Source organism: Trachinotus anak, unplaced genomic scaffold, assembly GCF_046630095.1.
Source record: "Trachinotus anak isolate AG129_WGS33_773 ecotype Australia unplaced genomic scaffold, CSIRO_AGI_Tana_v1 ptg000007l, whole genome shotgun sequence".
NCBI lineage: Eukaryota > Metazoa > Chordata > Actinopteri > Carangiformes > Carangidae > Trachinotus > Trachinotus anak.
The window spans coordinates 3,203,839-3,225,150 of record NW_027273858.1 but is presented as its reverse complement, the minus strand read 5'-3'; the positions used below and the strand labels follow the sequence as shown (position 1 = coordinate 3,225,150).

General features: G+C 40.0%; 1 long non-coding RNA gene across 1 annotated transcript in view; it reads right to left on the bottom strand.

The window, feature by feature from the left end:
• The window catches only part of LOC139622582 (uncharacterized), an 89,496-nt gene extending 78,728 nt beyond the window's left edge, over positions 1-10,768 (bottom strand). The window contains exon 1 of the long non-coding RNA XR_011691319.1: positions 10,601-10,768. This is a non-coding gene — a long non-coding RNA (uncharacterized lncRNA). The remainder of the gene's footprint in view (positions 1-10,600) is intronic.
• Between the last annotated feature and the right edge of the window lie 10,544 nt (positions 10,769-21,312).

Genomic DNA, 21,312 nt, shown 5'->3' with positions numbered 1-21,312 from the left:
CCAAAAACCAAACAACGGTAAAGAGATATATAGAAGAAAACAGGTAAATGGGTAAGTAGTGTTGGGTCTCTGAGGTGCAACCAAACGATAAAATCCCTCATTATCTGCTGAAATTAACAGACTTGTTCCCTGTGGTTTTGGAGATCCCAAACAAAATGTGCCACAGAAAGTTTGAATCCAGTGTCTTTGAAGAAACTTGTTGTTTTTGTAAATCTTTTCAAGTGTTCTTCAAATGTTCACACCTCCTGTATGTGTTTGTTCACCTGCTGGGATCTCCTAACAGGTGAGGACAGCTCTGCAGGCCCCTGCATCCTCAGAGAGATATGAAGTGATTTACAAGGTTAAGACAGTTTATCAACCTTTACATTCGTAGTAAACTCATTTTTCCAGTACAACTCATTTCTCTCCATTCATCCAGATTTACTGTAGAGCATGCAGCACTTAAGTCAATGTATTCAGAAGAATCTGTCTGCAGGGTTAGAAAATTAATTTTGTTTTTGGGGTTTTTTTCCTGTCTAGTACGCTTTGCTTTTTGTGAAGAACATTGAATTTCATGACCTCTAAGTGAGCACTTAAAGGCATCCCGCTCTATATTAAGACCAGCTGAACCAATATTACATCTGAGTCAGTCTTTAATAGATTCTTTGATTTAGATTTTTTTTAAAAACATCTTTCAATAGCTTTTGATTAAATGTCCAATAACCACAGTTTGAAGCTTTGAACAATAATCAGGCAAGGTTTTCAGCCCACATCTGAAAATGGAAGCACACCTGTGTTTTTCAAAAGAGAATCAGAAATACAATCGATCTGAAAGGTCATTTCAATGGTTCAAAAAATAGCTGCACTTACAGGATGCTAGTTCTAAGTTTAACTGGACTTGGAAATAATGGTTTGACTTACAATAAGAGGGTCCTGAGATTGAGTCCACTGTTTGGAGTGTTCATGTTCTCACCCAGCCATTTTCATCCCATAACCCTAAGAGATGAAGGTCAGGTGTACTGATGCAGCTCAGTTTGTATGTGAGTAAACCACTGGACAATTTACGTTGTGGTGACAAATTTGCTGGATTAGATTCAGAGGCAACATTTTTTTGAATGAATGCCCTGCAGAGTCAGTGGGAGGAGGTCAGGGTGGATGGCAGGTATACAAATCGCAGAAGTTTTGCATCTAACAGGCAACAAAAGAGATGAAACACTACCAAGGAGAAACAAAATGACCACAAAGAGACACAAAACATCCAAAACAGATACAAAATGATCACAAAAAGATATAAAATGACCACGAAAAAACACAAAACAACCTTAAAGGGACATAAAATGACCACAACGAGATCAAAACAACTACAAATGCACAAAAATTACCACACAGTGACACAAAACAACCAAAATAAGAGACAAAAGAGAGACAAAACGACCACAAAGAAACACAATGAAAGCACTCTGGTTGAGGTAAGGGAAAGCTTGTGGTTTTGGGTAAAGGTTAAGAAGACACTGAACTTTTCCAGTATTAAACTAAACCACTGTCTTAACCAAAGGCTGCCAATGTATAAGCTCAACCATACAGAGCTTAGTAATGCTGTAGAAGCTATTTGTCAGATATGTTCATTAACATTTCCTCATTGTGTTAACAGAAAACCGTTGGCATGACCTTACCCTGAAAACATATTTGCTTTTGCAGATTAGCTGCAAATAAACACTGCGTCTAGAAAACAAGATTCTTGAGTCCAAATTATCTCTGGGTGTCAGTGTGAGTGTTAACAGCTGTAAATCTGAGTCAATCATGCAACAAACTTTTCAGGGTGTACCCTGCCAAGCACATGCTGTATCCTGCACTGGATTAGCAGTGATGGCTGGACAGATGTGGTTGTTGTTTCCTTTAATTCTCATCACAGTCTGAACTGCTGACTAACCTGGCACAACCCAGCCCGTGATAAGCAGAGCTGTCAGTCTATTTACAGCTAAAAGAAGAATGAAGAAGTTCATAACGTAAGTCTCAAACTAGGCTTGAAATAACAAAGACTCCAAATGTAACTTGGCAGCAGTAACAACCCATTTATCGAGCGTTCACATTTAGCCCCTGCTCTCTGCAGCTTTGACTGACGGCTGTAGAAATGATGGAGAAAGGAATTAGAAAACTCCCAGCTTGCCTCCTCCGCTCCTAGCGAGGCCAAATAAATCATGCCGTCACGGTAAATGACACAAGCTTGTCATAAACTTGACTCCAGTTGGAGAGTTTGCCTCCTGTCATGAGGATTTAATCTGATTTTATTTTTATGTTGCTCTCTAATAGCAATGCAACCTTGTGAGCGAGTCACCACCAAGGGAGACAATAACAATAATGCCTCCCTCTGGCTCTTGCTGTCACAGTATTGCCTCCTGTCGAGTTGTGGCGTTTTCACCCTGTTTAAAATTCAAACACTCTGTCTTGACATACCAAACGCTTTTGTTGAAGTGTTAATAAAATTCTAATCAATTTTTTTGTCTCATATTTGTTATTAGAGGAGTCTCTGTCCTGAGGCTCTACGAGAGAGAGTATTTAAATATCTGTTCAACATTAACCAGAATGACAATACAACTTTGTAAGTTCTAATTAGCTGATTTGTTTTTAATAATATCATTAATTTTATAAGTAAGTCATTAAGTGCTGGCCAAAGCATTGATGGAAATAGTGTTATTATTTTGAAAAAAAAGTCCAGTTTTAACAACCTGGATTTTAGTATTTGTGGTTTTGATTCCTCTCAGTTATGAAAACATTTTATTTTCTACCTTAAGAGACAAAAAGACCAAAAGCAGATGTAAAACTACCATTACGAAACACAAAACAAACACTAGAAGGGCTCTCACAGAGCTCAGACCTCCACCAAGGCTAATTTCAAACAACATACACCAGACTCCAGAGAAAAAAATTCAAATTCATAGTAAATGAACTGGATCTGCCCCAAAATTTATCAAGTTCTTCCTCGAACAAAAACCCTTCTCTTCACCAAGTTCAGTGCAAATCAGTTCAGTACTTTTTGCGTAATCCTGCTGACAAACAAACAAACCAGCAGAGAAAACATAAGCTACTTGGTGGAGCAAATAAAGAGACACAGAAGACACAAAGTGATACAAAATGACCACAAAGAGACACAAAACAATGAAAGAGAGATGCAAAACTACCAAGGAGACACAAAATGACCACAACAAGACACACCAAGACCAGAGAGACAAAATACTTCAAAAAGAGACATAAGACAACTACAAACACCTCTTTCAGTGTGGGATCCTATATAAGAGTTTTTTTTACCTCTTTGTGCTCAGGGGCCTTTCTTCTCATAATCTGTCTATGGTGTGTGTGTGTGTGTGTTTGTTGACAGTGTCAGAGAGCCTTTAGGCCCTGTCCCCTCTCCATATGAGCTGAATTTATGGTCCATATTTTATCATATTTATCACACTCATAACACTAAAACTAACCTCGGCTGACTTTGATAACTCTGCGTGGTACTCATGACTAGGTGTGTGTGTGTGTGTGTGTGTGCGTGTGTGTGTGTGTGTGTGTGAGCGAGAGCGAGAGAGCGAGAGAGAGAGATTCTGGGTTTGACTTTCAGAGCATCTGCTGGGTGCAGACATGGCAGGGGGGCACAGGTGGTATATTGTTTGTACCCACACACACACACACACACACACACACACACACACTCACACACGCTGATGAAGCTCACAGATGCTGACCTTGTACGAGGCCAGGCTCCTGGACTGTCAGCACTTGTCACACACACACACACACACACACACACACACACACACACACACACACACACACACACACACACACACACACACACACAAAGATGAGATGCCCATTTACTTGGGGCTTGTCAGAGGCTGCCATCCTTCCCAGTGGGGGTATATGTGTGCTGTGTGCTGAGAGGGGGATCGAGGTGGGAGTATTGATGAATAATGCTGCAGGTAATGAGATGGGTGATGATGGGGACAGAAACGTGAGCAGCCAGGAACTTGTTTATATGTACTTTGCTGTCTTATAACTTCTTGAATAATTTGTGAAATTGGTGGAGAGAGAAAACCTCGCACACTCAGAGCCGCGACAACTATTCACATGGCCCAGCAGTTATCATCCTTAAGGTTTTCTAAGGTGCTCTCAGATAAGCACTGCATTGTGCACCAGCCCCGAGGCACAGTGCTGTCTGAATTGCTCCAGACCCTCTGACACAACAGATCAACAGGCCTACAGACGGATTACTACAGGACGCTGCTGCAGACTCAAAAAAAGCATGGGTCTATTATGGCAGGGACCAGGAGAGTGGATTGTAAAGCGTCAGTAAAATGATAATAAAATATAACTACACCTCAGCCACCTGAAAGGTGAGGTTGCTACAGTGTCCTCACCACCCCTGGCTGAGTGACACAGATCTCCCACAAAAGGAAACAAAAATGACCATAAAAATAAAAATACAGTTACAACTCAGCCACATGAAGGTGGGGTTGCTGCAGAGCCCTCACCACCTCTGATGTCTCAGTGTTTAATCTGCTCAGGACCAGCTGTGTTGATAAACATGTGATTAATCAGTAGAAGAAGCCATAAAGCAACAGCATCATCCATGAGAAAATTGACTATAAACTATCAAGCAAAATGTAAAACCCTCACTACATCTTCTCCCTTGATTCTGAAGCTTTACCACTTGTCTTCATCCTCAATGTTAATAATCATTAATTAATTGCTCAGGTGATTCCTTAAACAGCTAAATATTCTCAGTTGTGGGGATCTCCTGATTTTCCTTTGTGTTTTGTGATAACAAACTGAAACTATCTAAGTGTTGGTTGAATAAAACTGACACATAATCTTGTGTGCTAAAAACATAGCAATAGGCATTTTTCACTGTTTTCTTAATTTTTATAGCCCAAACCCACAGTAGGGCACACGTACAAGTTCTCCACCAGAGTGGGACATAAACCACTGTCACCCGCTGCAGTCCAAGACAGTGGACAGTCTCTCAGTCCATCTGCGGGACCAGAGACCTGCCTGCAGGCAGGGAAATATGAAGCAGGACGAGCAGAGGCAGCAAATAAACCTTCAAATCAAAACATTTCACACATAATAAATAAATAACACTGTTGTCTGAACGAATACTCCACATGAAAGCAAAAGGTGTGATTGGTTGTGACACAATTTGTAAACAAACAACAGCATTGTGGGTGAAGAATAGCAGTAAGCGTACAAATCTCCAAAAGACGAATTAAAATGGCGGAAATCACAAATCACAACTTCCAACCAGGACTTTCATAATAAAATCAGAGCAGAAACAGGATGCAGATCGTGGATTGTGATGATCTTTTGGCCATATTGCCCACCACGAAAACAACCTAGGTTTCCCAGGAAAAGAAATGATGTTTACCTTACAGAAAGTACTCAGATTAAAGCCCTTGTCTTATAACAGTCAATATAACAGGTGTATCTTGTGTGAATGTACTTGTCATGCACCTCAACCTTCGCACTTCTCTGTACCAACAGGCTCACATAGGCCAAGTGAAGTGTATTTAAAGTACAGCACACTTCGAGAGGAAATTACACTGACCACCAGCTGCAGACTGGAGGATTTAAAATATTTTTGTGTATATGTCTCACTACCTTATTAAAATTTCAAACATTAACTTCTGTAATGTGAGGGGTTACGTTCTCCTACCCTCTCCTTTGTATCTTGCTTTATTTAACTACATCTCAGTCTGACTGGACACTGCACCCTCTCTGAAAGCCCCTTTACTCCACAAGAGCAAATGACATTACTTTTATTATCCTCGATATAAACCAGACATGTTAATTACACTTGTGGTTACAGACTAGGTCCAAAATTACAGCCTGTCAAGAGGAAAATGGCAGTAAAGTTTGTCTTTGGCAGATAAATCAATCAGGGTCAGTGAAACACTGGCTGACTGTAAAAGATGTTAGTATCTGAAAGCCTCCATTATATTCAGTTATTGGTTATAGGTCAAACTTTGCTGTCTGAACTGTATATTCTCTGTTTGTAAACCAATCAAAACCAACGATGACTCTGCTTTAAACAAGCTTCTGAGACATCTTCCCATCTGCCTGCTGTGTGGATGTTAACTAATCTGATGTGGGTGATGTTGATACTGTTGCACCATAGATCTGTATTTCACAAATCTCTCAGTGGGCTTTACAATCCGTACAGCCAGCCCAACAAGTCTTACAAGCACCCATATCAGCAGGACGACATCAGAACTGCTACAGATCACTGCTGAATAATAGATCTGTTTTAAGATGTGAGGTTTAGATACAAAACTAACTTGGTTAGGTTCAATAAAATATCATAGTTTGGGTTAAAATACAGTCTGTACTTCATTTAAATTAGGGGAACATGTTAGTTAGGTTTTAAGTATTGAAAAAAAATGTGAATGAAAGCGAGACAGAACCTTAAACATCTCAAGAGAACCTTTCAATAAATGTATAGCACCTGTGCTGAAGCTATATTTTTCACAAAACTGTAACCATGTCCTCTGGTGTTAAAGAAGACACTCTTCATTTCAGGCAGGACAGTACATCTCCAATAAAGAAATCCACTGTAGAAAACCCTCCAGTAAGTTTACATGCAGGTTTCTACCAGCAGCAGCTCAGAGAAACTGTTCACCAGCAAAACGTTGCTGTAATAGATGCAAAGCAGCTGTTTTTAACCTAAACTGCTCTGTGTTTGCTGCCTGGTGAAGAACATAGTGCAGCTACTTCAATGATGATACAAGCTACTGTGTGTTTTGAGTTATTCTGCAGTTTACTTTACAGAGTACAATTAAGTGTTTTTTGACAGCTGGGGAACCTGGAGCACAATGGGTTACAACAACTGAAAAAGGATTTGGCAGGCTTTACTTAGCCAATAGCAATCATTTTAAAAAATGCAGTGATCGGTCCAGATATTGATCCTGCAGATCAGCTGTGGATATAAAGCTCTGAGAGCCTGCCCAGAACAACCCCTCTAGCTGATGGAGCTCTGCAGCTCTGATAGAAGCAGCTGGGGGTGAAATACCTCAGTCAAGGGCAGTGCGATTGTAGCTGCTGAGGGAGCTTTCAGAAGTGCAATCCAGAACAACTGGTTTTATGAAAAAAACATAAGCAAGAGGAGATAAAAAAAACAACATAATGGATTTAATGTTTTGTCTAGGTTTGGCAGGACATTTTAACGTTTCTCTGCAGGAGTGGAGGAATAATCAGCTGTTCTTGGGGCCCACAGTCACTTACATTTACTTCAAAAACATTGAAAAAACACTTCCAGGTTCGCAGCAGACACATGTAATATTATTTCACTCTGTGTCCAGGGTCATACTTTCTAAGACAAATGTTCCTGTGTCTGTACATATTGATACTGAAAAAGCCATTCGACCTACAGGGGGAAAAAAAAAACACTCAAAACAGGATGAAACTGATTGATAAAATTGATTTTACGTACCATTCCCCCCTCACTGTGCAATTTATGCCAGTGTCAAAACCTCATCTGGTGAATGTGAATGAGGATCAGAAACTACAAAGCAACAGTCAATGGTCAATTACTTAAGTGCAACTGGTGCAGCTCAGTTGGTGGGTGACCTGTATATTCACATATTCAAGGACTCTTAATGTGATTAATTATGATCAATAGACAATAAAAGGCCAAGTAAATAAATTGCATATCCTGTGATTTGTCATAAGTTTCATTTTGCTCCTAAAATAAATCAGAAATAACACAAATATCATGTTTTTCAACCTTTGTGCCTATGAACATATGAATATACTGAGGTTTATTATTCAAACCATTATATTGTTTCTTTACTATAAATTATTTCTGAAATAATTGATCGATTTACTGTTCAATAATTTACAGCTCATCTTTGTTTTATGTTACTGTAAATTAAAATGTACATTTCACTTATAATTTTTTAATTGTCATCTTTGGGTATGTGATAGTTTTGTTTTATTCTTTGACATTTTTTTTAGATTACATTATGAAATTAATCAGTTAATCATAAAAAATAAATGTGAAATAATAAATAATAAAAATAATAACAATTGTAAAAAGTGGTGCATTGACCAAAAGAAGAAAAAAAAACATACCAGCAATCATTTAATTTATGATTGGCTGACACGTGTCCATTAAAATCACCTCAAACAAATGAACCTTATCGTAAGTTAAATGGAAAAAATGTATTATGATTTCAACACAACCCTTTGCTGACATGGGATAAACACAATAACACGTTCTGATACAGAAAATAGAGAAAACACTGCCTCGTATCATGTGTTATTGTGTTCATCTCCTGTCTACATGTTGTGCCAGATTGATCAAATCTCATATTAATTATAGATAAACTATCATCATATATGGTTTTCTCATAGTTGGAACAGTGATTTTTATTTCAATAAGGTCAAATGCTGAAGCACATGTGATGTGATGGTCCCTGAGTGGCTCTTTGTGACAAAAGTAAACACCAGTGTCTGTGTGTTTGTTTAAATGGGGCTCCAGTGGAGTAAAGTTTTTTTTGTTTTAAAGATTTTGATCAGTACAAGAAATGATTGAATAAAACATCAATAAAGTAGATGTCATGTGTGAACAATACAAAGCGGGTATTACTGCTCTTTTGTTTGGTCCTTGTGGAGTTCCACTGAAGAAAAGCATTTCCAGTGTCTTCAGATATCAGCATCAAATTTTGACAACTCTTTCTTTTTGCATTGCACCTCTGATTACCCATGACAAGCGTGGCTGTCACACTGAGGCATTCAGTGACTGTGATCACTCAGCAGTCATTAGCAGCTGCAGCAGTCACATGTTGGGCACTCATGGAAGTGACTGCTCCTCTCCTTGTGGCTGTTCAATTAGCAGCATTTGCATTTTGCTCTTACACCTGAAACACTTATCCCGGCTGCTCACCATGCATTGCAAAAATTCAAAATGCTTCTGTATTTGTGTTGGTTTGTCTGTTCTTACTTACTTTGGAAACACGTATATTATGTCAGGTCTTAGTGTGTGTTAGAAAAACACATTAGCAATTTACATAGGTACCTTTACTAATGCAGTGAGTGTAAGTCGTTATGCTTTTAGAGAGGGCTTTCAATTCAAAGCAATATTTTACGATGACAATTTATCAAATGGCGATGTGATAATGTGAAAGGGATCATTCATACTGACATACTGTAGCAGCAAGGAATTATCAGCTCAATCTGCAGCTCCACTCGGCTTTACGGAGCTTTATTGACTTTTAGCTCATTATCTAGCTATCCAGCCTGCAACTTCACTGTTCTGGTTCACTATCACTGCTCTCATACTGATGTTTTTGGCTTCAGCAGGCAGCTGTTGTCAGTGGAAAAGCTTTAGAAACCCACTGTGCAGTACCTGCTCACTGCCAACCAGAAGACAGACACAGTCAAAGACTAGAAGGTGAACACAGTGAAGCATTTAGCAGCTTAAGAGCCGGATATTTCCCTCAGCTGCTAAAAGAGGATGAATATTAGTCTCACATTCATCAGGTGACCAGAAACTGACTCTGACATGAACAATGATGTTGACCGATGGTGCTACAACTGCAGGATGAGTAAATAATATGTCAATGCTTTGTTTACATTGTGTTTTTCCGGTGTCCCCAAGTGGAGTTATAAATTATGATTATTTTCTGTATTGCTCAGTACAAATAATTAATAAGAGGTCCAGTGTCAGCAACAGAGAATTTTGTGCAGGTGTATTTAATGCAACATTGTTTATTAATAAGGTAAATGTGGCAGTTAACTGGGATATTGATTTCAGGGTGAGTTGCTCTTTTCTACCACAAATCTATCCACAAAGTATCAGCACATGTATCGAACATATGACTGATACACTCTTCCTATCAATACACAAACAATAGACAAACAGACCAACAGTATCCACATCAGCTGAGACACAAAAGACAGTAACAAAAATTCTCCCAACCAACTACCAGGCCCATATTTGTCAAACGCGTTTAAAGTACCAACTTCAGAGTAAAAAGTTCTTGGCTGAGTTTGAGCCAGAAAACACATTTATTAAATTGTTGATCAAGTGAAGAAATAATAAATAAAATTACTCTATTCTTATTTGTATTGTTTCATTAGTACCATTATCATCATTATTATTATTATTATTATTATTATTATTATTATTATTAATATTATTAGACACAAAAAACATAAGAGTGACTGTCTCTGTAGTCGACTGTAGTCATCAGGATGTAGTCTTTACCTCTTTACACAAATAATTTTTATGAGTTGGATAAAAAGTGATGGATTTTTCTTTTTTTATCTTTCACTTGAGTCCAAAATTTTACCTTTAACAGTTTGATAAATATGGGCCCTGACCTTCTGCACAAGCCTTTAATTATTCTCAAATCACTCACAGTCAACAGGCGACTGAAGAACCAATGAATGCAAAACTGAGGAAAGTCAACATTCATCCAAAGCCCTGCAGGTCATGTGTCCCTGTTTATTCTGCAGCAGTAACATGTCACAGTAGGTCAACACAATATGACCTCTGTAAACCCAACAACGACACACAACACACATCCACGGCGGGACGTTTAAATATCAGCAAAGAGCAAAGAGACAGACTCACATCTGACGCTGGAGCTCGTCCTCTTTTCCTCAGGCGAAGGATGTCCCACGTGTTGAGTCTCCTGTGGACGGAAGTCCTCCTCTCCTCACTGTGGAACTAGCTCACCTCCAGTTCACCTCCTTCCTCCTGTCTCCCGGTCCCGCCTGCTCCTGTCTCTGAACATGTCTAATCAACGACCACCAACTTCACCTGGTGTCTTTGGCACAGCAGTACCACACCTGCCGTTAATCAGGGAGGGGCGCTGTTTCACAAGCCCAGAATATTCCATACTGTTCCACAAAAAAAATAATTATATATATATATATATATATATATATATATATATATATATATATATATATATATATATATAACTTAATTAAAATGTATAAGCAGCAATTTAAACATGAAAAGTGAATACCTACAGCCTCTATGGCAGGGGTCCACTAGTTTTAGTGTGGTTTATATTCAGGGTAATTGGGGTCTTGCTGTGGGTCTCAGGTCTACAGTGGTGGACTGTAACAAAGTGCATTTACTCAAGTGGAATTCTACTTTACTGCATTTCACAGGAAAATATCATCCACTATGTTTATTTGACACCAATAACTACCAGTTATTTTGGACATTTATAACAAAATAGATAGAACACTATAAAATATGATGTATAATTAAATATTAAACTATAAAACAGTGTAAAAAGGCAGACAGCTCGGCCCCCTCTTGGCCTGCAGACCTCTTCTGGCCTTTCTTCTGGCCCAGTATACACCCAGTTCCTTGGCCTGTATCTGGCCTATAGACAGCATGACTGTAAGATGCTACTTCCACATTTGGACCAAATCATCCGGCTGTCAGTCAATATCAGAGGATAACAGCTGGACTCTGCCCTGATGTGCAAGTATGTGGGCCCAGAAGCTTCTCTTTGCTACGTGGGTGTGGGTGTCTTGTTTTTATGGTGGGGCGGATGACGTCACTAGCTGTGTTGGTCTGGTGTTAGCCCAGTTAGCCATGTTCCTGCTACAGTCCCTGTAATGCCTCTAATGTTGGGTTAGTGTCTCCAGCTCGTCCTGATCCCTGGTGTAAACAACGGCTGCACGGCTGAACGCACACTGAGTCCAGGGTGTAAACAGTCCTGGGATCACAGAAAATGTATGATTGTGAACAGGCTGAATTAATCTGTAGAATTTCTTATGTTTGTGGCCTGTTTGAATAAAGTTTTTAAGGGAAAGTAAGAATGTGTAGAAAGAGACTGAATAAGACTGGATTTTCAGGAACAGGTGGAGCTAAACTACAATGATGGTTTTGTCTAATTACTCCTCGACTGACTCTTGTTTTTTCTGTTTTTTGTAGCCTACCTGTTGAGCCTGCACGACTTATGCCATTTTTGTTCATATAAGTATGTAGAGTTTGGTTAAATCACATAAATTTGGAAGGTAACTAGTAACTACAGCAGTTAAATAATATTTATAACAACACAAGTAAGTTGCATAAGATGGAAATACCTAAGTAAAGTGAACAAAATTGTACTTAAGTAGAGGATTTAAGTAAATGTGCTTGTGTTTCAAATTTTATTATAATATTAAATCCTTGGGCTCAGGAACGTTTATGTGATTCCATATTGTCCTGAAGTCGTCAAGCATTAAAGTCTTTTTTAGTTTTGTCATGTCATGTTCTGCTCATAGCCCATGGCAAATTAAATAATGAACTCAACCAATTTATCCAGAAAAACATAAATTAATTTGCAAAGGAGATTAGATTTGGAAGTCAGTGAGAGGATGTATGAGGATGTTGGTGTTTAAAATTAATAAAGAAATGGAGAGTCTCTCTGAGAGGGGTCTGTGGTAGCACCTTTAACAGTGGCTGGGAGTATCGGGCACAGGTGTTCCCAGTTGTACTGCAAGACCAGAAAAAAAAAGAATAAAGACCAGGTTCACCAAACTAGGCCAAGGGACCATGTAAGTCCAGACTGACTATAGCCCTGCATGAAAAACACAGCCCTGTTCTGCTGAGGCCTGTTCTGTGGCCTTGCAGAGGACAAAAAGTTTAACCTGGCCTGACTTTTTCTGGACCAAGGCACAGTGTCATCTGGCAACATACTGTAGTAGCCAGTCAGACGCTGATCTTTTAGTTATTTTTTATGGGTATAGTGTTGCCCGGCCCGAGCTGGATTTGAACCTGGGCCTCCACTGGGGCACCCCGGTCGGATATTGTTCATGCAAGCAGACGCTCCTGGTCCATGACTCTGCAGTGAGACCTCTCTGCTGATGATCAAACAGTCCTGATCTCCATTCAGATCGGCTCTGCTCTGACTGTTCTCAGGTCCCTTTTGGATGAACTTCTTCTTTTGAATTTTATCCATGCATGTTTGGTTCGTGTCGGTTTTCCACATGTTTGATGATACACATGTTGGCGTGCTGCAGTTACAGTAGACGGACGTTCAGCAAGTTCTTCAGTCAGCCTTTAATTTTCACCGTAGCAGGGAGCTCGCACAGGAAACATCTTTTATCACCTGCTTTAATGCAACATGTGACCTTACAGTTAAAAAGAAGCTGGTCATGCCAATAGAATAAAAGTGGTGGGGACACACACACACACACACACACACACACACACACACACACATCTGAATGCTCACACAGATGCAAACATGAGCACACAAAAAGAAATACATGTGCCTCAGATCCACTATACACACACAATCAATGGAGAAGCACACACACTCTCTCTCTCTCACTCTCTCTCTCACTCTCTCTCTCTCTCTCTCTCACACACACACACACACACACACACACACAGCATTTCATTGGGGGTTTGATCGCCTCTCTATGTCAAATCAGTGCATTCCTTATTAACAGCCTTTTTCTTCTCTTCCCTCCTGTTTTCTCTCTCTGATCTTTTTTCCTCTCTTTTTTCCTCCCGTCTTCACCTCCCCTCTCTCTCCCTCTCTCTCCCTCTCTCTCCTCTCTTTTCCTCTCCTCCCTCCCTCCCACTCCTCTGTCAGAGAGCAGATCTGCCTGAATAATTTCTTCCCCCTGGACCAGCTCTGCTCTTTAATTCATGAGCCAGAGTGTGAGAGAGTGTGTGTGTGTGTGTGTGTGTGTGTGTGTGTGTGTGTGTGTGTGTGTGTGTTTCTATGTGTGTGTCAATGAGGGAGTGGGATTGTGTCAGAGAACATGTGTGTGTGTATTTGTGTGTCAGCAAGTGAGAGAACAAAAAAGAGAGCTAGTGACAGAGAGTGTGACACTGACTGTGTGTGTGTGTAAGCGAGTTTTTTTTTTTTTTTGAAAATCCAGAAAATGTAATTGTGGTGTTTTGAGGTCTCTGTATCCTCATTTGTGTGTGTATATCTGCATATGTGTGTGTGCACGACAGTATGTGTACCAACATGCATGCAAGCTCTGTGCTCGTGTGTGTGTGTGTGTGTGTGTGTGTGTGTGTGTGTGTGTGTGTGTGTGTGTGTGTGCGTGTGTGATCTTCTTCAACCACAGAAAGTCTATTTTTAACTTCAGGATGAAACTGGCTCAGAGTCATTTAGAACTGACTCCTCTGAATGAATCACTTGCTTCCATTCAACATTAAGCTCCTTCCACTTCTGCTCAGATGAATCATTTACTTCTTTGCCACTCTCAAAATTAATCTTTTAGCGCTTTACAAACGCTCCCAAATTAATTATTTGGTTTATTTCAGTTGTTCTAAACTGAGCCATTTAGCTGATTGCAGATCTTAACTGAAACGCTCAGTTCATTAAAGCGGAGTTCATTTCAACTCTAATCAAAATAGTTTGAAGCACAGGACGTGACTGGACTTCACAAAGGGATGATTCCCTTTACTTACTCAAAGTTTCAACCAACAGTTTATGTGTGTAAATTATCTTCCATGTTGCTTTAATAAAAACAAAAGGACACTCAAACACAGGCATGCCTGCAGGGCCACGACAAGCTGTGAATGACAGCAGGTGAAATGTTCATCTGTATTCTTTTATTGGTAATAACACGAGCTCGAGTCATGGATCTGAAACTGATTTACAGGTTTCATTTCAAGCCGCAATAAATTTGCCTTTACTGTCTGAAATTCATCTGTTAATATTTCAGAAACACAGTTTATTAAATCCTTAAATCGTAACAATTTATCGAGCAAACGTGACATGACTCCTAACTCTAATCGTAGTGAGCTTTACCACCAGCAATCATCTGCTGGTATAGGCATAAAATATATATTTATATATCTTCTTCTTTTTTTTTAATAAGTGGTGGATGTCTAATTTTGGACTGAAAGTCTTTTTTTATTTAAGGGAAGGAGTCTAACTATCTTCGGCACTTTGTAATCTGTGAACACTCCTCTTTGATAATCTGGACTAAGAATTGAATCAAACAATTGGAGACTCATGCAGTATTTATTCTGTGTCGTCGTTTCTCCTTATTACTGCAGCCTTTTATGTGCACTTCCTTCTCCGAAATGCCTCTGCAAAGGAGGTGCAGAGTAGTTTTTGGTGCATGATTCTTAACTGTGTCTTTTGGTATCAATAATGAAGGAGGGCTGCATTCAACAGTGAGACAACGTATACATTTTTAATGTGAAGACATTTAGTTATCTGTCAAACATGATCTAATCTAGAAGAGATTCGCATATTCTTGACAAGTGCCTGATATGAGGAAATACCCACCTAATAAAAAGGAATCACGTGTTAATTACTCACGTGTATGCAATGTTTTGCATCATTTTGCATCAGTGAGTCTGACCTGACAGTTTTTGCCCTCTGCCTTATTATGTGGCTCTAACTCCCCTGACGATCCATTCAGTAGCTGTTCTGGTGATTTCGATTACATCACATGATCTTCCTCAGCAGATGGAGTTTGCACAGGAATTGTAAATGTTCAAATTTCTATTTTTTTCCTTAGCACTTTATGGACTTCTTGCCAAAGCTGGTTTATAAGATTAAGTTATATGTTCATTCTTGACCTTGTAAACAGCAGCTGAGGAAGCAGTCTCACCACGAGCTCCATTTAGTAGTCGTTCTGGAGCTTTCAGTCGTATCAGGTGATCTCCAAAAGTTGTCTTTTCTGCAAGCCAACTCACAACCACCTGCACAGCTGCATGGCACACTTGTCTCCATTTTCATGGCAATTTTTCTGTGGTTGTTTTTCTGGCTCTAGCACAGGGAAGGTAATGTCACAGTTTTTAATCCTGCAAAGCTCTGATTGGCTTGGCTGTTTTTTTTCCTAACCAGTGAAACGGCTTGTGTCCAAAATATGACTGGCGACTGGCACGGTGCTGGTTTGAGCCAAGAGGGTGCGGTTTCCTCTCCATTTCAATTCAGCACACAAACCTACACATCACTTATGCCAGCTTCAATCAACAGCTTGTGACAGGAAACAAAATGCTGCGTGTACCAGGGGCATCGTAAAGAAAACTAATAAACACATGTTTCATCACCAGGTTTGACATGGTTGAAACGAAGTGGAAAAGGTATTTTACTGTCAACACTTGAATAGAAAAGATGACATTAAAGGTTACTACAATATCTTCACTTCCTGTTGTTGTGTAGTCATCAGCTGATAGAGATTTAGCATTGTAAGCCACGCAGAAACAGCACAGGCATCAATGATTAGACAGATTAGTAAACTACATTTAAAATCACTGAAAAAACAGTGACTCCAGTTGCCACTGTTCATCTCCTACACTGACAGCTGTAACTCTCCTCTGGCCTGGCTGCCTGCATGGACAGCGAAACCTCTGCAAATGGTCCAAAATGCAGCAGCACATCTGCTCTTCGACCAGCCAAACACAAGCTGATGTCACCCCGCTTTTCATAACTCTCCACTGGCTCCCCTTTTTTTACATCTCCTCTCTCAGGCTTGTATTTGGAGCTCTAGTAACAACAGGTCAGTCAGCCAATCAGAAGAAAGACTCTGAGCAGTGACTGCTTTGCTGTGACATCACAAAGTTACAGAAGGCTCGATTTAAGGCTCAGTTTCTGAATATAGGCTGTGTGCATTTCTCTGTGGACTGAGGTTTTGATACTTTCACTGTATTAATATAGAGCATAGACCTGCTTTATAATCAGAAAAAACTGGGAGATCTTACTTTATACAAAATGGGACCTTTAATGCATCTGCAGCCCTTTTGCAGTTGTGTCAGGTAGAGCTGAGTGTTGAGGCACTAATCCTTGAAGACTTGTCCTTGATCTATTGTCACTTGATTGCACAAAGCGTCTGCCGCATGAATAAATGTAAATATGACTCAGATGTCTGTAGCCGAGTTTTGATTTAAACATTGTTAATGTCAAATTCAGCTTTTTGTAGCTTTTTATCTGAAGCCTATTCAACATTAGAAGAGCTGTCAAGTTGAGGTTCAAAGTTTATTCTTGAAAACAGCAGCTACGAAAACAATCTCAGCACAAGGTCCATTTAGTTCCTGTTCATATCACATGATCTCAGTTTGCCCAGTTGTCATGGAGATGTAAGTGTTAAAATTTCCATTTTTTTCTCTGCTCTCGCAGAACTTCTCATCCATGTTGACTCCATATGCTAATGAAGATCATGTGGTACGATCGAAAGCCCAAGGCAGCAACTAAATGGATCTTGCGGCAAGATTGTTTTCTGTTCTATTATGACCTTCCTCATTAACGTTCCCATTGTTTCCAGTTATCAGCCGGTAAACCACCACCCTCCATTCCTCCCTGAATGACTCAGTGCAGCTCAATTCCATCTTTATTGTCCCCTGAGAGGAATATGGTTTGCAGATGGAGTTAACAATAAAATGATGGAATAGAAATACAAACTAAAATAAATAAGTGCAGAAGGAATGCAATAAAATACATAGGTGCATGAGTAAAAACACAAAAACAGTTTTATGCCACAAAGAAGAGAATGAGCTGATAAAACCCTGCAGGGAGTCAATAGCTGAATATACTGCAATAAAAAAAACCTCAGTCATCAGTGCTGCCAGTGATTCCACCAAAATGAATTGGTGCTAGCACTTATGACTGACAGTAATAAGGTTTACAAACAGCTCTATTCAATTGTGAGAAGGAGTCTAGACATCTTTTTTTCTGAAGTGAGTGAATAATGGGACAGCTAGTTATGGGGGGGAAAAAATCCTCCTGAAAACACTTTAACATTGTCGGAAAACAGACAATGGAAAGTATCTCAGATTTCTTGGTCCATTTTGACTGTTTCTGTGGAGAACTGTGGATGTTATGAGATATTTCCAGAGCAGCTACAATGGGTTTTTTTTTTTTAAAAAAAGGGGAGAGGGGGCTACAAATGCACCACAGATTTTTTTTTCAGTTATCTAAAACATCAACAGTAGGCTAAACATCCTGTCAGTCCCTCAGGATTATCGAGCTCTTAGACTCTTCATTTTGTGCAGACTTTCAACTGTCACACACAGGGAGAAAGAAATCCACCAAGAGAGGAGGAATACACAACAATCTCTCCACCGACAGTAGCCTCAAGGGACCAGAGTACAATGCATCCAGCAGACGAGGTGTGTTATCAGTAAAAGGATACGATTCTCCCCTTTTCTCTCAAGGAAAAAAAAGTGTTCTCTCGCTGTCAGTATCACTGCTTCTCCTGCTTTTGCTCATTACCTGAACATAAAACTTAAAGCTAAATACAACAAGTTCACACATTCTCTTGGGATCGTGGAAAGTAGAGGAAATCATCTAAAGTAAATGCAGACATGAAGGCAGGTTAAGGGGAACATGGGATTTGTCAAAAAGAAAAAAAAAAAAGAAATTACTACAACTCCAACACAAAATAACTGCTGGATTGCCAGGACTATCACAGGCTGATGAGATCTCAGTGGTGTGCAGTGGGTGAGGTGTTGGGAGGTCTGGGTGTTTATGCAGCAGTTTTTCCATCTACAGCAAAGTTTTATTTTCTTTCTTAAAGAGCAGGTAGTTATCTGGGTGGGCCTGGTTGGAGACAATCTTTTCTGCCCTTTTCCTTGCCCCCGGTGTCGTGCAGCTCCTCGATGGGTAGCAGCTGACAGCCGATGACCCACTCAGCAGTCAGCAGCGCAGACAAGGTGCTGCAGTTTGTCCTTGGAAGCAGGAGGAGGGCGAGGCAGACTGACAAAAGGACACTTTCAATTATTGCCTCGGAAAGAAAAATTGGTCTGAGATAGGTTGTGTGGTGTCAGGTTTTCTCAGATGTCACAGGAAGGAGATCAACTGTTGTGCTTGGCTAATTAGGCAGATGTTTTCTTTCCAGCTGCAGGCGTTAGTTGATTCAAGTGCGTTTATGTGTGTGTTTGTGTGTTTGCAGGCTGCATGACATGCATGCCCTCTGCAGAGAGATCGATGCTTGTATGAATATGAAGAAGGCGGTTATAGGGAAAAATGGTCTTGCAGCAGATATAGTGATTTATTAGACCACTCACACACACACAAAGACTCTCACAGAAGGAGAGGAAGAGGGAGTGGGAGCAAGAGACAGAGAGAAACACAGAGAGGAAGTTTGCTCGAGGCAATATTACCCACTTCTGTTGTCTTAAAATCTAGCCCTCAGCCTTGTATTCAGGAGCTGTGTCAATATAGGTTATTACACACACACACACACACACACACACACACACACACACACACACACACACACACACACACACACACACGGTGGAAGGGCACCATGCATGACAAACATGTTATAAATAAATATCTCCACATCACATGAAATGAAATAAAGTCACAACAGAGGATGTGAGCAGGCGTACGGACAGCAGAGAGGATGCTAACACACAGTCTGATAACACGTGTGCAGCCAAGGATGCTGTCACTGGAGTAAATTCATTGTCTCACTCTGGGACTCATTAAAGCCCACTACTAGTACGGTCATTATGTGGGCACCCAAACTGAGTAACTGTTGTCCCCTACCCTCAAAAACCAAGGCTCATTAAAACACACAAGAGCAAATGAGAGCTCAAGAGGAGCAGGCGTGTGTGACCCATTTTGGCTCGTGACTGTGCTGTACAATAGTTTTCTATACAACACACACACACACATCCCGCACAGTGCACTGGCCGCCACACTGAGACAGGGTGTGGATGAAGGCCACACATGTCAAATGTGCCAACTGAAATCACATTAGTAACTTAAGTGAAATCTAATTAAATCAAGTTGAATCAGCAGCTGAAGCGGTAAAACCCCTGCTGGTTGGCTCTCTGCCCCGCAGCCACGACACGATCTCACGCTTCTGGTTACAAACGGGGTTTTTCTTCTTAGTAGGGGTCCAAACACAAAGGACTGCGGCAGCCCTGTTGTTGCTGTTGTTGTTGCTCTTATACTTTTTCTGCTTTTCCCTAATTTCCCCCCAAAGCACTTGGAGCTCACAGACCGTACAACCTACACAGCCAAGGATTCCAGATAGGACGGAATTTCATCCCCAACTCAGGCACTAAAAGTCATGCCAGGGGTGTCTTAATTGCAGCAGCTTATACAATCAACCTATTAAACAGAGGCAGTAAAATGGTCTTATATCCATCGACCAGATGCTGGCTCTGCAATAACCTTTGTTATGCTTAGGACAATTATTTGTAAAGCATTTACTGCAGAAACACGGTTCTTAGTTCTCATAATTTCTTGTAACATGCTGAATCAAGTACACGCTACAACTTTAGTTTATGCTGCAGAGCATTTTGCAGCATATTGAATTTACATAATTGTGTATTTGTGTAAACCCCTCCTCAGTCATTGATCCAATCATCTTTAACTATGGCATTTAGCATCTCTGGACCCCCATGATTCAAGTGACGATTTTTTTGACTCTTTAATCTTGGTCATTTGGTTTCTGCGGGTCAATCATTCTGAGGGTCTAACATGAATCTGACAAAATAAACTGTTAATTATTAGCACAATTATAACATAGTTAGAAGCCTAATTACAACATCTTACCTCTGCAGACAGCATTTCAATGAATTTTGCATGTGGGTGGCTCTCTAATAATCACATACTCGTAACTTGGAATTTGACATATTGAGAAAATTAGTCCCGTCATCAAGACTTTTCCAGTGTATATTCATGTCCATTCAGCTGCTTGAGGCCAGTTGCTTCAACAGACTACATCTCTCATGCAAGCTCTCACTCTGACATCAGCCACATGCTCTCTGAGGGTATATGCTGGAATTTTGGTTGTACTCCATCACTTCTGGAGAGTGCGTTACCTCTCGCCATCACTGACAGATGTTGCAACACTGACACCTGGCGGTTAAACAGTAAAACTGCAATGAAATTACACTGAACCCAAAGTAAAACACCCCATTACTCCCCTTTGCTTTGAAGTAGCCAAATAGTTATAAATAAGGATATGGAAGATCATTCTCTAATGTTGAGGATCCTTTTCTGGTGCTGTATACGTCTTTTTTTTTTTTTTTTTACTCTACTGCATGTTTTTCTATATCGTAAACATACTAGACTTTAAATCACGTATATTTCTTTTATTTGGCTGTATAATCTCTGTGATCATTTGTGCTCAGTGTTACAATATTATTGGCCTATTTATTTTGTCTATTTTGTCTGACTTGCTGTAGCAATAATTCTGTGCAGCCTTTTTGGTCAGGTCTCCCTTGAGTTCTACCCAGTGAACAAAGGTTTTATTCTTCTAAAGACAATTTGAAGAAATAAATATGTAAAATTAAAATATACATGAATGAATGAATGAATGAATGAAAGTAACAACAATGTCTTAATTCCCCAAGGCTCCACCCTCAACAAGATCCCTATTTTAGCCTTTCTTCAC